This window comes from Engystomops pustulosus, chromosome 5 (genome assembly GCF_040894005.1).
Source record: "Engystomops pustulosus chromosome 5, aEngPut4.maternal, whole genome shotgun sequence".
Lineage (NCBI taxonomy): Eukaryota > Metazoa > Chordata > Amphibia > Anura > Leptodactylidae > Engystomops > Engystomops pustulosus.
Window position 1 is genome coordinate 192,505,316 of NC_092415.1, and position 12,655 is coordinate 192,517,970.

The window sequence follows — 12,655 nt, forward strand, 5'->3', positions numbered from 1 at the left end:
GCACTGACACGGTGGATCAGCTGGGGCTGTCACTTCTCATCAGATGCAATATCTGGCCATCTGTGTCATGAAAACATACACAATCCAAACAAAATATCCCCTTCTGGTAGCGCGCTGCCTGGCCGCAGTCCCGGAAAGCTGATAACATATGCTCAAAGACCTCCTACATCAAATGTCACAGATTGCTTTTAGACTGTGAGCTCTTCTGCATAGGCTACATTGACATTGCCGCATGGGGGAGGTATATACGGCCGATATACGTCCCCGATAGACGGCAATGGGTGCATAGAGCCCTACGGGAGCAGTACGTTGCAGCACAGGTGCGGCACCGTATCGCTCCGTACCCCGGGTAAAGATAGGACATGTTTTCCCGTATTATGGCGCCATGCGCCATACATCCCTATGGAGAGGGGCGGCGGTGAGCAGCGATCATCTCCTCCTCCTCTCCCCGCTATGGTACGGCGTGCAATGGCAGTGTGGATGTAGCCTAAGTCTTATGATCTGTCTACTTATGTGTTATCATATTGGAATGGATTCAGTCTGCATTTACGGCTACAGCCATGTAAGGATTGTGGAATGAGCATGCGGGATTGGCAATACACCACAGCTATGGAGAATATTTTTGTTAACTTTTCAACCACAACGAATATGGTAAATCTGATCATAGCAATGGATTTTTGAGTCAATCCTGGTCTTCTTTGATAGGTTACATGACCACCTTCCCATTGGAAATAAAACTTGCTCTGATCCAATATGGCGGCTTTCAAGATGGCGGTCATGTATTAGACATAGCCTAAAACACCCCATAACTTGCTGGAGTATCCAGATATGTCATTTTCCATCTTTTTTTCCTGAAGTAATAAGCTTGTTTACCTGTAATTATAATCCTACCTGTGATGATAATGAGATAACTGCTGAGAAGTGATCTCTACAGATCAGGAAGTATTAGACTATTATGAGGTCTTTGTGAAAATGCCAGATTTCAGGATCTTTCTGAATATTGATAGTGACATGGCATACATTTGTTTCATCAGGCGGCTTTATTATAAAAGATTCCCATTAGAATTGAGGCTAGAGAATATGATTAACATGAGTAACGAGATTATACACATTGTACACCTCACTCAGAGGGGAATATTAGTCACCGCATAGGAGATTCCTAGAATAACTTTTCCCGACAGCATGAAAATCATGTAAATCGCCAAACACAATGCATTAGTGTGTAACCCGGAGAGCCATGATGTGAGTGTCATGTCATTCATTAGTTAAAGGGAATCTATTAGCATTTTTATTTGTTTCCTAAGCCAAATAGTGAAACCCATCACATTGTTCTCTTTACGATTGTAGATTAATTTTATTATGTTATTTGTACATAACTGTGAGAGCTGCTATATTCCCTGGGTTTCTCTTCTAACAGCATTTATGATGATGTCACAGAAAGGGGGAGGAGATAAGCAGTGAAATCATCTATTGTCAGTAGTGATGTAATGATGGGTCAGTGTTATCTATATAGAGGTCATTGTACAGTGAGGGGGAGGAGATAATCTGTGACATCATCTATTGTCAGTAGTGATGTAATGATGGGTCAGTGTTATCTATATAGAGGTCATTGTACAGGGAGGGGGAGGAGATAAGCTGTGACATCATCTATTGTCAGTAGTGATGTAATGATGGGTCAGTGTTATCTATATAGAGGTCATTGTACAGGGAGGGAGAGGAGATAAGCAGTGACATCATATATTGTTAGTAGGGATGTAATGATGGGTCAGTGTTATCTATATAGAGGTCATTGTACAGGGAGGAGGAGGAGATAAGCTGTGACATCATCTATTGTCAGTAGTGATCTAATGATGGGTCAGTGTTATCTATATAGAGGTCAATGTACAGGGAAGGGGAGGAGATAAGCTGTGACATCATCTATTGTGAGTAGTGATGTAATGATGGGTCAGTGTTATCTATATAGAAGTCAATGTACAGGAAATGGGAGGAGATAAGCTGTGACATCATCTATAGTCAGTGGTGAGGTAATGATGGGTCAGTGTTATTTATATAGAGGTCATTGTACAGGGAGGAGGAGGAGATAAGCTGTGACATCATCTATTGTCAGTAGTGATGTAATGATGGGTCAGTGATATCTATATAGAGGTCATTGTAGAGGGAGAAGGAGATAAGCTGTGACATCATCTATTGTGAGTAGTGATGTAATGATGTATCAGTGTTATCTATATAGAGGTCATTGTACAGGGAGGAGGAGGAGATAAGCAGTGACATCATCTATTGTCAGTAGTGATGTAATGATGGGTCAGTGTTATCTATATAGAGGTCATTGTACAGGGAGGGGAGGAGATAAGCTGTGACATCATCTATTGTCAGTAGTGATGTAATGATGGATCAGTGTTATCTATATAGAGGTCATTGTACAGTGAGGGGGAGGAGATAATCTGTGACATCATCTATTGTCAGTAGTGATGTAATGATGGGTCAGTGATATCTATATAGAGATCATTGTACAGGGAGGAGGAGGAGATAAGCTGTGACATCATCTATTGTCAGTAGTGATGTAATGATGGGTCAGTGTTATCTATATAGAGGTCATTGTACAGGGAGGGGGAGGAGATAAGCTTTGACATCATCTATTGTTAGTAGTGATGTAATGATGGGTCAGTGTTATCTATATAGAGGTCAATGTACAGGAGGGGAGGAGATAAGCTGTGATATCATCTATTGTCAGTAGTGATGTAATGATGGGTCAGTGTTATCTATATAGAGGTCATTGTACAGGGAGGGGGGAGGGGATAAGCTGTGACATCATCTATTGTCAGTAGTGATGTAATGATGGGTCAGTTTTATCTATATAGAGGACATTGTACAGGGAGGGGGCGGAGATAAGCTGTGACATCATCTATTGTCAGTAGTGATGTAATGATGGGTCAGTGTTATCTATATAGATGTCATTGTACAGGGAGAAGGAGGAGATAAGCTGTGACATCATCTATTGTCAGTAGTGATGTAATGATGGGTCAGTGTTATCTATATAGAGGTCATTGTACAGGGAGGGGGAGGAGATAAGCTGTGACATCATCTATTGTCAGTAGTGATGTAATGATGGGTCAGTGTTATCTATATAGAGGTCATTGTACAGGGAGAAGGAGGAGATAAGCTGTGACATCATCTATTGTCAGTAGTGATGTAATGATGGGTCAGTGATATCTATATAGAGGACATTGTACAGGGAGAAGGAGGAGATAAGCTGTGACATCATCTGTTGTGAGTAGTGATGTAATGATGGGTCAGTGTTATCTATATAGAGGTCATTGTACAGGGAGGGGGAGGAGATAAGCTGTGACATCATCTGTTGTGAGTAGTGATGTAATGATGGGTCAGTGTTATCTATATAGAGGTCATTGTACAGGGAGGGGATAAGCTGTGACATCATCTATTGTCAGTAGTGATGTCATGATGGGTCAGTGTTATCTATATAGAGGTCATTGTACAGGGAGGAGGAGATAAGCTGTGACATCATCTATTGTCAGTAGTGATGTAATGATGGGTCAGTGTTATCTATGTAGAGGTCATTGTACAGGGAGGGGGAGGAGATAAGCTGTGACATCATCTATTGTCAGTAGTGATGTAATGATGGGTCAGTGTTATCTATATAGAGGCCATTGTACAGAGAGGGGGAGGAGACAAGCTGTGACATCATCTATTGTCAGTAGTGATGTAATGATGGATCAGTGTTATCTATATGTAGATCATTGTACAGAGAGGGGGAGGAGATAAGCTGTGACATCATCTGTTGTGAGTAGTGATGTAATGATGGGTCAGTGTTATCTATATAGATGTCATTGTACAGGGAGAAGGAGGAGATAAGCTTTGACATCATCTGTTGTGAGTAGTGATGTAATGATGGGTCAGTGTTATCTATATAGAGGTCATTGTACAGGGAGGGGATAAGCTGTGACATCATCTATTGTCAGTAGTGATGTAATGATGGGTCAGTGTTATCTATATAGAGGTCATTATACAGGGAGGAGGAGGAGATAAGCTGTGACATCATCTATTGTCAGTAGTGATGTAATGATGGGTCAGTGTTATCTATGTAGAGGTCATTGTACAGGGAGGGGGAGGAGATAAGCTGTGACATCATCTATTGTCAGTAGTGATGTAATGATGGGTCAGTGTTATCTATATAGAGGCCATTGTACAGAGAGGGGGAGGAGACAAGCTGTGACATCATCTATTGTCAGTAGTGATGTAATGATGGATCAGTGTTATCTATATGTAGGTCATTGTACAGAGAGGGGGAGGAGATAAGCTGTGATATCATCTATTGTTAGTAGTGATGTAATGATGGGTCAGTGTTATCTATATAGAGGTCATTGTACAGGGAGGGGGAGGAGATGAGCTGTGACATCATCTATTGTCAGTAGTGATGTAATGATGGGTCAGTGTTATCTATATAGAGGTCATTGTACAGGGAGGGGGAGGGGATAAGCTGTGACATCATCTATTGTCAGTAGTGATGTAATGATGGGTCAGTGTTATCTATATAGAGATCATTGTACAGGGAGGAGGAGGAGATAAGCTGTGACATCATCTATTGTCAGTAGTGATGTAATGATGGGTCAGTGTTATCTATATAGAGGTCATTGTACAGGGGGGGAGATAAGCTGTGACATCATCTATTGTCAGTAGTGATGTAATGATGGGTCAGTGTTATCTATATAGAGGTCATTGTACAGGGGGGGAGATAAGCTGTGACATCATCTATTGTCAGTAGTGATGTAATGATGGGTCAGTGTTATCTATATAAAGGTCATTGTACAGGGAGGGGAGGAGATAAGCTGTGACATCATCTATTGTCAGTAGTGATGTAATGATGGATCAGTGTTATCTAAATAGAGGTCAATAGAGAAGTTGTGATATCACGTAATTGAAGTGACTGCTGCAAAGTATAGCCCTACAAAAATAGCATGAGAATTTGTTTTATTTTTATAAATATACATAGTACATTGGAAGATGTTTTTTTTAACATAAAATATGTAATAAAAATAGATATTTATTTCTGGTAACAAATTTTCTTTCCTCAATATTTAATATGGTAAATGACTGATTATTTTTCTCTCTTCTGTTTTTATAGACATTATCCTAAACAGTCCTTTACCACTGTGGCAGATACTCCCGAAAACCTTCGACTGAAGCAACAGAGTGAAATTCAGAGTCAGGTAACTGGATAGTCACAGCCCGTGGCCTTGAATAGAGAGTGAAGTCACAATGATCTGATAACTGCTGAGCTCTTGCTTGCTTGGCGCTACCAGGTCCGCGCTGCGCTCCATACTGACCTGCTTACTGGATCACAATTTTGCAGAAGACCTGACACCATTCTTGATACATCTGATATTAGAATTTTTTTAGAAACACACAAAATATTACCATTCTGTATCTAAATTATCTGGTTCCTCTGTAATTCCTCCTGAAAATGATAAGTTAATGTTACCCATATACAATGTATAGTGCATATCCATGCATTCTCCAACAATCTCAGACTTATAAGAAGAACAATAATACCAAGTTGCCAATCTTTCTCCCATACATTCCCAGAGGGATAACAGAAGAACATAGAAGTGCTCCTAAAATGCTATGTCTTTCCATACGGCTCCCTTCTTCTGAGCAAACTCGGCGGAGGCCATTGGAGGCAATGAGGGACGGATGCAAAGTATTGCATCCCTCCCCTGGCCTCCGCTGAGCGTATATGTCGTCCAGCAGGTGGGAGGTCCCCAGTGATGTCAACGCCCATAACAGGGGGGAAACAACCTAAACATCATCAGCTGCTGCTATTGGTTATTTCTCCTCCTCTCATTTACAGGGGGGGAGGAACAGGATGACGTGTTTCTGTGTATGAGCATCCAGTGGGGTACATCTTCACCCTCCATTGTAAGGACACATCTACCTAATATATCCTGAAATCCTGAAATGTAACACTAAGGCTCTCTGGTCTACATTTGTATTAAATCAACCTTTATGGAAAAAGATTCAGGCTTTTTTTACTAAGGGTCAGTGGATCGCACTTTCGTCGGATTTTCTACGTTTTCAGGATTTCTGCCGCTGGGACAGGTACTTAACTGGGGATTGTGTCACACGCGATTGGATTTTGGCGCAGCTGCGCTGGCTTACATGCGACACAAATCGGGGGCCAAACGTCAGACGATCTGACTGATTTGGACTGAGCGCAGGATTTAACTTTCAAATTGTGTGGCAAGACAATGCACTTACATGTACCAGGAAGAAGAAGGTGAACTCCTGCGGACCTGAGTGGGGAAGTGACACATGCAGGATATCGGGCGCACAATCCTCGTGAATCGAGGCAAAGTGCATTGTCATTGGATAATGCACTTTCAGGCATCGCGACAAAACAGGTAAGTAAATGTGCCTTATTATTGTAAAAGAAAAATCCTTCTAATATGTAGAAGTTGTCTCCAATGAAGAACCCAATGAACATGGCTCAAATTTGTTTCATAGAATTAAATTAGATTTTCCATTAAGATAAATAGGAAATGTTACATATGTAAATCCTGGGGTGTGAATTTAGATTTATATGTAAAACTTCTGAATGACTTAATCTGCACCAATAATGACATCAACCACAGAGTTACATTGAGCTGTCATTATTGGTGCAGGAATGAAGTCATTCAGACTCGCCCTGCAAAAAAATAGAATAGGAAATGCCGCCCTTCCTTTCCAGTGACAGCTGATTTTATTATATTGTAGTGTTAGAACATAAAATATTATCTGCACCATTAAGTCAAGTCCGAAGTGTCCCCCGACAGGGAGGCAAAAATAAATCATCTAATTAAAACAATGCAGACAAAAACTCAAGGAAAAACTGAAAAGGAAACTAAAAACTCTAGGAAACTTCTATAACATCACATTAGAGGAGTAGTAAGATCTTTCTAGTGTAAATGATAATTAATCATTCAAAGTAGCGCGAGGGGCGGAGATATTAAATAATAATATATATAAAATATATAAAAGTGATACGTTTAACTCCAAAACCTATCCTGAGCCTGAACCTGCGACCTATTTCTTGTGATTTCATGCCAGAAGGTGGTGTAAATAATATGAAAAATTTGATACTTTTTGTAACTATTAAAAGGTATTGTCCACTTTAAGCAAATAATTGATATTGTTTGTGTAAAGAAAAGTGATACAATTTTCCAATATACTTTCTGTATCAATTCCTAGATCTTTGCTTGCTGTCATTCTATAGGAAGCTTCATTGTTTACTTCCTTGGGATAAACATTCATGGTCATGTGATGCAACACAGGTGCACGGCTCGTTATATCTCTGTCATGTAATGTCACACAGGTGCACGGCTCGTTATATCCCTGGTCATGTGATGTCCCACAGGTGCACGGCTTGTTATATCCCTGGTCATGTAATGTCACACAGGTGCACGGCTCATTATGTCCCTGGTCATGTGATGTCACACAGGTGCACGGCTCATTATATCCCTGGTCATGTGATATCACACAGGTGCACAGCTCTTTATACCCCTGGTCATGCGGTGTTACACAAGTGCACGTATCGTTAAATATCTCTGGTCATGTGATGTCAAACAGGTGTACGTCTTGATATCACACAGATATGATTACTCTCTGTGATACTTACTAGCTGTGAACCTGTGTGAGATCACATGACCAGGTAGTAAACAATAAAGCTTCCTATAGAATGACAGCAAGCAGAGATCTAGAAAACTGTAAAGAATTTACAGAAAGTAAATTGGAAAACTATATAACTTTTCATTACACAAAAAGTATCAATTATTTATTAAAAGTGGAAAACCCCTTTAACCCCTTAACGCTCTGCGCCGTAGCTCTACGGCGCAGAGGTATAAGGGATGTATGAAGAGGGCTCACGGGCTGAGTCCTCTTCATACAAAGGTGGGGGTTTTTGCATTTTGCACAAAACCCCCACCGCTAATAACCGCGGTCAGTGCTTGCACCCATCGCGGCTATTAACCCTCTCAACGCCGCCGGCAAAGTTGCCGGCGGCGTTTAAAAGACGGCGGCGCGCGGACGCCGCCATCTTTTTTACGATCACCGCGCCCCCGCGCCCCCGCGCGATCGGTTACCATGGTAGCCTCGGGTCTTCTTTTGACACGAGGCTACATGGCTTAAGCAGGTTCGTTACAATGAGCCAGTGGCTCATTGTAATGTATGACCTGCAAAAATGCCATATATTGCAATACTGTAGTATTGCAGTATATGGTAGGAGCGATCTGACCATCTAGGCTTAATGTACCCTAGATGGTCTAAAAAATAGTGAAAAAAAAAATAAAAAAAAAGTTTAAAAAATAAAAAAAATTAATAAAATATTAAAAGTTCAAATCACCCCCCTTTCCCTAGAACGGATATAAAACATAATAAACAGTAAAAATCCCAAACATATTAGGTATCACCGTGTCCCAAAATGCCCGATCTATCAAAATATAACAACGGTTATGGGCGGCGGTGACCTCCGAGGCGGGAAATGGCGCCCAAATGTCTGAAATGCGACTTTTACACCTTTTTACATAACATAAAAAATGAAATAAAAAATGATCAAAATGTCGCACAGACCTCAAAATGGTAGCAATGAAAACGTCGCCTCATTTCACAAAAAATGACCCCTCACACATCTCCGTGCACCAAAGTATGAAAAAGTTATTAGCGTCAGAAGATGGCAAAAATTTTTTTTTCTTTTTTGTACACATTCGTTTAATTTTTGAAAATGTATTAAAACACAATAAAACCTATATAAATTTGGTATCACCGCGATCGCACCGAACCAAAGAATAAAGTAGGCATGTTATTTGGAGCGAAGAGTGAAAGTCGTAAAAACTGAGCCCACAAGAACGTGGCGCACGTGCGTTTTTTTTTCAATTTTTCCACATTTGGAATTTTTTTCCAGCTTCGCAGTACACGGCATGTTAAAATAAATAACATTACGGGAAATTAAAATTTGTTACGCACAAAATAAGCCCTCACACAGGTCTGTACACGTAAAAATGAAAAAGTTATGGATTTTTGAAGTTGGAGAGCTAAATTATTGTTAGGTCGTCAATAAAAAATCACAGCCCCCCCTTTAAATCTGCCATTTTTTCTTTATGGTGACATAATCCAGCACATATGTTTTGAAGCACTATGTATTATTACTTGGAAGGAAAAGGGCTTATGTTTGACAATACGCGTGAGTCAGGCTCCTCATATTCCGCTTGCCACGTATACTATATATATATAGAAGTATTAAAGATTCAGTGTGCGTACACAATGCTCTTACTGCTTCACATATTCTCCTTCAAAGCACAGCTTATCCCAGGATGAGATTTACCTCCTGCGAGGATTCATGTTCACATTCATAACAACACTACCTGCTGGATAATATTATGTTACCCAAAAAGAATTCTAAATCTATGAGAATTCCTAATTCTATAATTATTCCAATAACAATTACATTGCAAATGTAAAAATAATATCAGGGTATTTGTAATTACTGTCCTATTTTCAACGCAATTTCACGTTTATATATAAAAAAAAACTTTATTAAAAAAAAACTTTTGACATTTTTACATCTGCAGTCAAAATCACGATAAACCAGGGACACTTACTCAAAGGTCCAGGCCCCGTGACTGTGGTAATCTTCTTACGGTATGTTTCTTATCCATGGCTTCCTTCCTTCTAAAATCAACATTTACTAACTAAATCAACTAAAATTATGCTAATGAGCCTAAAGAGCCCCCTCCATAATGCAGATTCACGGGCTGTTTAGTTGTCTCACCCTCAGTTCCCTCAGCACTCCCCCCTACCTTTGCCTGCTGTAATCTCATGGAAACAAAGGAAGCTTCAGCACACACCTCCTTCTGGCTCATTAGCATAATTTTAAAAGTTGATTTTAGAAGGCAGGAGGACATGGATAAGAAATATAAGAAGATTACCACATTCCCGGTGCCTGGATCTATGAGTTAGTGTCCAGGGTTTATCAGGATGGATTTTGATGGTAGATTCCCCCCTAATGTGCCACCTAGGACTAACTTGAGGGTTGGACAGAGGGAATAATTAGGGAGTCCTTAAGGTGCCAACTCCTTATAGTTTTGGGGCCTGGTAAAATTTGTGCATTTCCATTCTTTAGCACCTTGAGGACACATCCTATTTGGGCTTTCAGGACCAGGCACTTTTTTCCCAAGAAATTAATTTTTTTATTTTTAATCTGATAATCTTAACATGGCTTGTTTTTTTGTGGGAAGAGTTGTATTTTCCAACAGCCTCACTTTTAATTATTTTTTTAGGTTATAAATGTATCTTTTAGGTTAGTGTGATTAAGGAGGCAACAAATATGTACAGGTTTTCATATCCAATTTGTGCTTTGGCGCCATATTCTGACGGCTCTTTTGAAATGAAAAGAGCAATACTATACTACGTTCTCAGCACATCGGAGCCCTTCATTGTAAAGTTACGTCTGGAGAATGCCTGATGTGTACTTACAATGGAGGGCTTGGTCGTATGCCACTATATGCTCATACAATGGGCTACATTGTTGGCTTCAACCCCTCCTCGGGAAAGCAGGAGAAGGAGTGGACACCAGTGATTGGCCGATGACGATGTTTCCCCAATAATGTGACTGTACTTATTTGGACAATTACATCAATGGGGGTCTCCCAGAGCTCATCTTCAAGGGGGTCGGGCTGGATGCAGTACTGTTTAATCTTTCTCCCCATAGGCTCCAATGACATATACATTGCTCAGCAGGAGGGAGATTTCTGTGTCTTTCCATTCTGTGTTTCCTGCCGGTTGCAAGATATACTGAGCAGTTGGAAGCAAATAGGATGCCTCCCTCTGCCAGTATATGTCTATGGCTTTGTTCAGCATATACACCGTGAGCCCTTCTGACATACATGCTTGGGGGCGTTACTACAGGGGAAGCAGCCATAGCAGCTGCTATGGGGCCAACAGTGTCAAGGGGCCCCAGCATATGACCTGACACACTAAGGAACGGAGGAAGTGCATCATTATATACATGTATTACATTACATTGTGTTACATATTGTACAGCATATATATATATATATCTCATATATGTGATGCATATATGCCGTATCTGTGATGTGTATATCCTGTATGTGTATACAGTGTATGATGTGTGTGTATATACTGTATGTGTGTAAATATACTGTACATTTGTATGTAGCATTGTATTTACTTGTGTGTATATACTATATATGGTATGTGTGCACATGAGTTTGTACATGTGCGATTGAAGCACTGTGATTATCGAAATATGTATATTTTTTAAGTGGGGAGGGGGCCCCATTCAGAAGCCTGCTATGGGGCCCTGCCTCTCCTACTTATGCCCCTGTATATGGTGAACAAAACTAGAAAACGAGATGGGAATTTAGCCTTAGGGCTTGTTTTGTGCCGGATAAGATAACTTTTTAATTGGCACCATTTTGAGGTTTGGGGTAGATCTCACACGTTGATCTATTTATTACAGGAAGTACTAAATGGCAATTTTGGCATATTTTTTATTATTATTATTTAAGTCCTTCAAAGGTTGGCTATACATAACATAATATCCTCTTAACAAAGGTTGTATTAATACCCATTTTGTATTTTTAAAAATATATTTTTTATATTATATTATATATAAATTTGGTATTATCAGTAGCAAATTGATACTAACGCACAGAATTAAAGCAGCCAAAGAAAATAAACTGTTGCTGCTCTGTCACAGTCTACACAGCAAAGCTTAAGTGAAATCTAGTCTATGATATCATCTGACTGCTATATACTGTACCAATTTAAATATTTTTATGGTTTACCTGTAGATTCCAGCGAAATGATGTGCAGATCATAATTTATTGTTGAAATTATATATTTTGTTTGTAGGTAAAATATAAAAGAGACTTTGAAGAAAGTAAAGGACGAGGTTTCAGCATTGTCACAGACACACCCGAGCTACAAAGACTCAAAAAAACTCAAGAACAGATCAGTAATGTGGGTATAATAGTTATGTGTGTGCAGCGTGGCATGTGGACATATGGTGGAGATGTGTGAATGTGTGTCAGGTTCATATGTGGATATATACAAATGTGGAATAATCACTTATTATAATTATATAGAGATGAGTGAAAATCCATCCTACCAAAAGGCAACTACAAGTATAATAACAATCTCATTGCATATACAAAGCTATAATGGAAAACCACACAAAAAGGTCATACAAATGGAGGATAAATATAAAGATATTTTGCCATAGAGGCATTAGGAGTTGTTCCAAGTTTTGAATTTATCCGCTATCCTGGGAATACAAGCTGATCGGTGATGATTGGACTCAATGATAGGTGGGGAATGTTCATCCTGTTGTTCTGTTCAATAGTGAAGGAGTGTTGGAAAATGCAGAGCAGGTCACTCATCTATCTCCAGCATCACGCTCATGGTCTAAGTGAGTGCCGGAGATAGCACGAGAATGGGACCCAAGGGTGGACCAGTCATGAGTCAAGTTGAGCCTCTTGCCTCAGGCAACATCAACTGCAGGAAGGTGGTGGGTAGAACCGGGGAATGATCATCCTGTCGCCGTGTTCAATAGTAAAGGAGTGTTGGAAAATACAGAGCAGGTCAC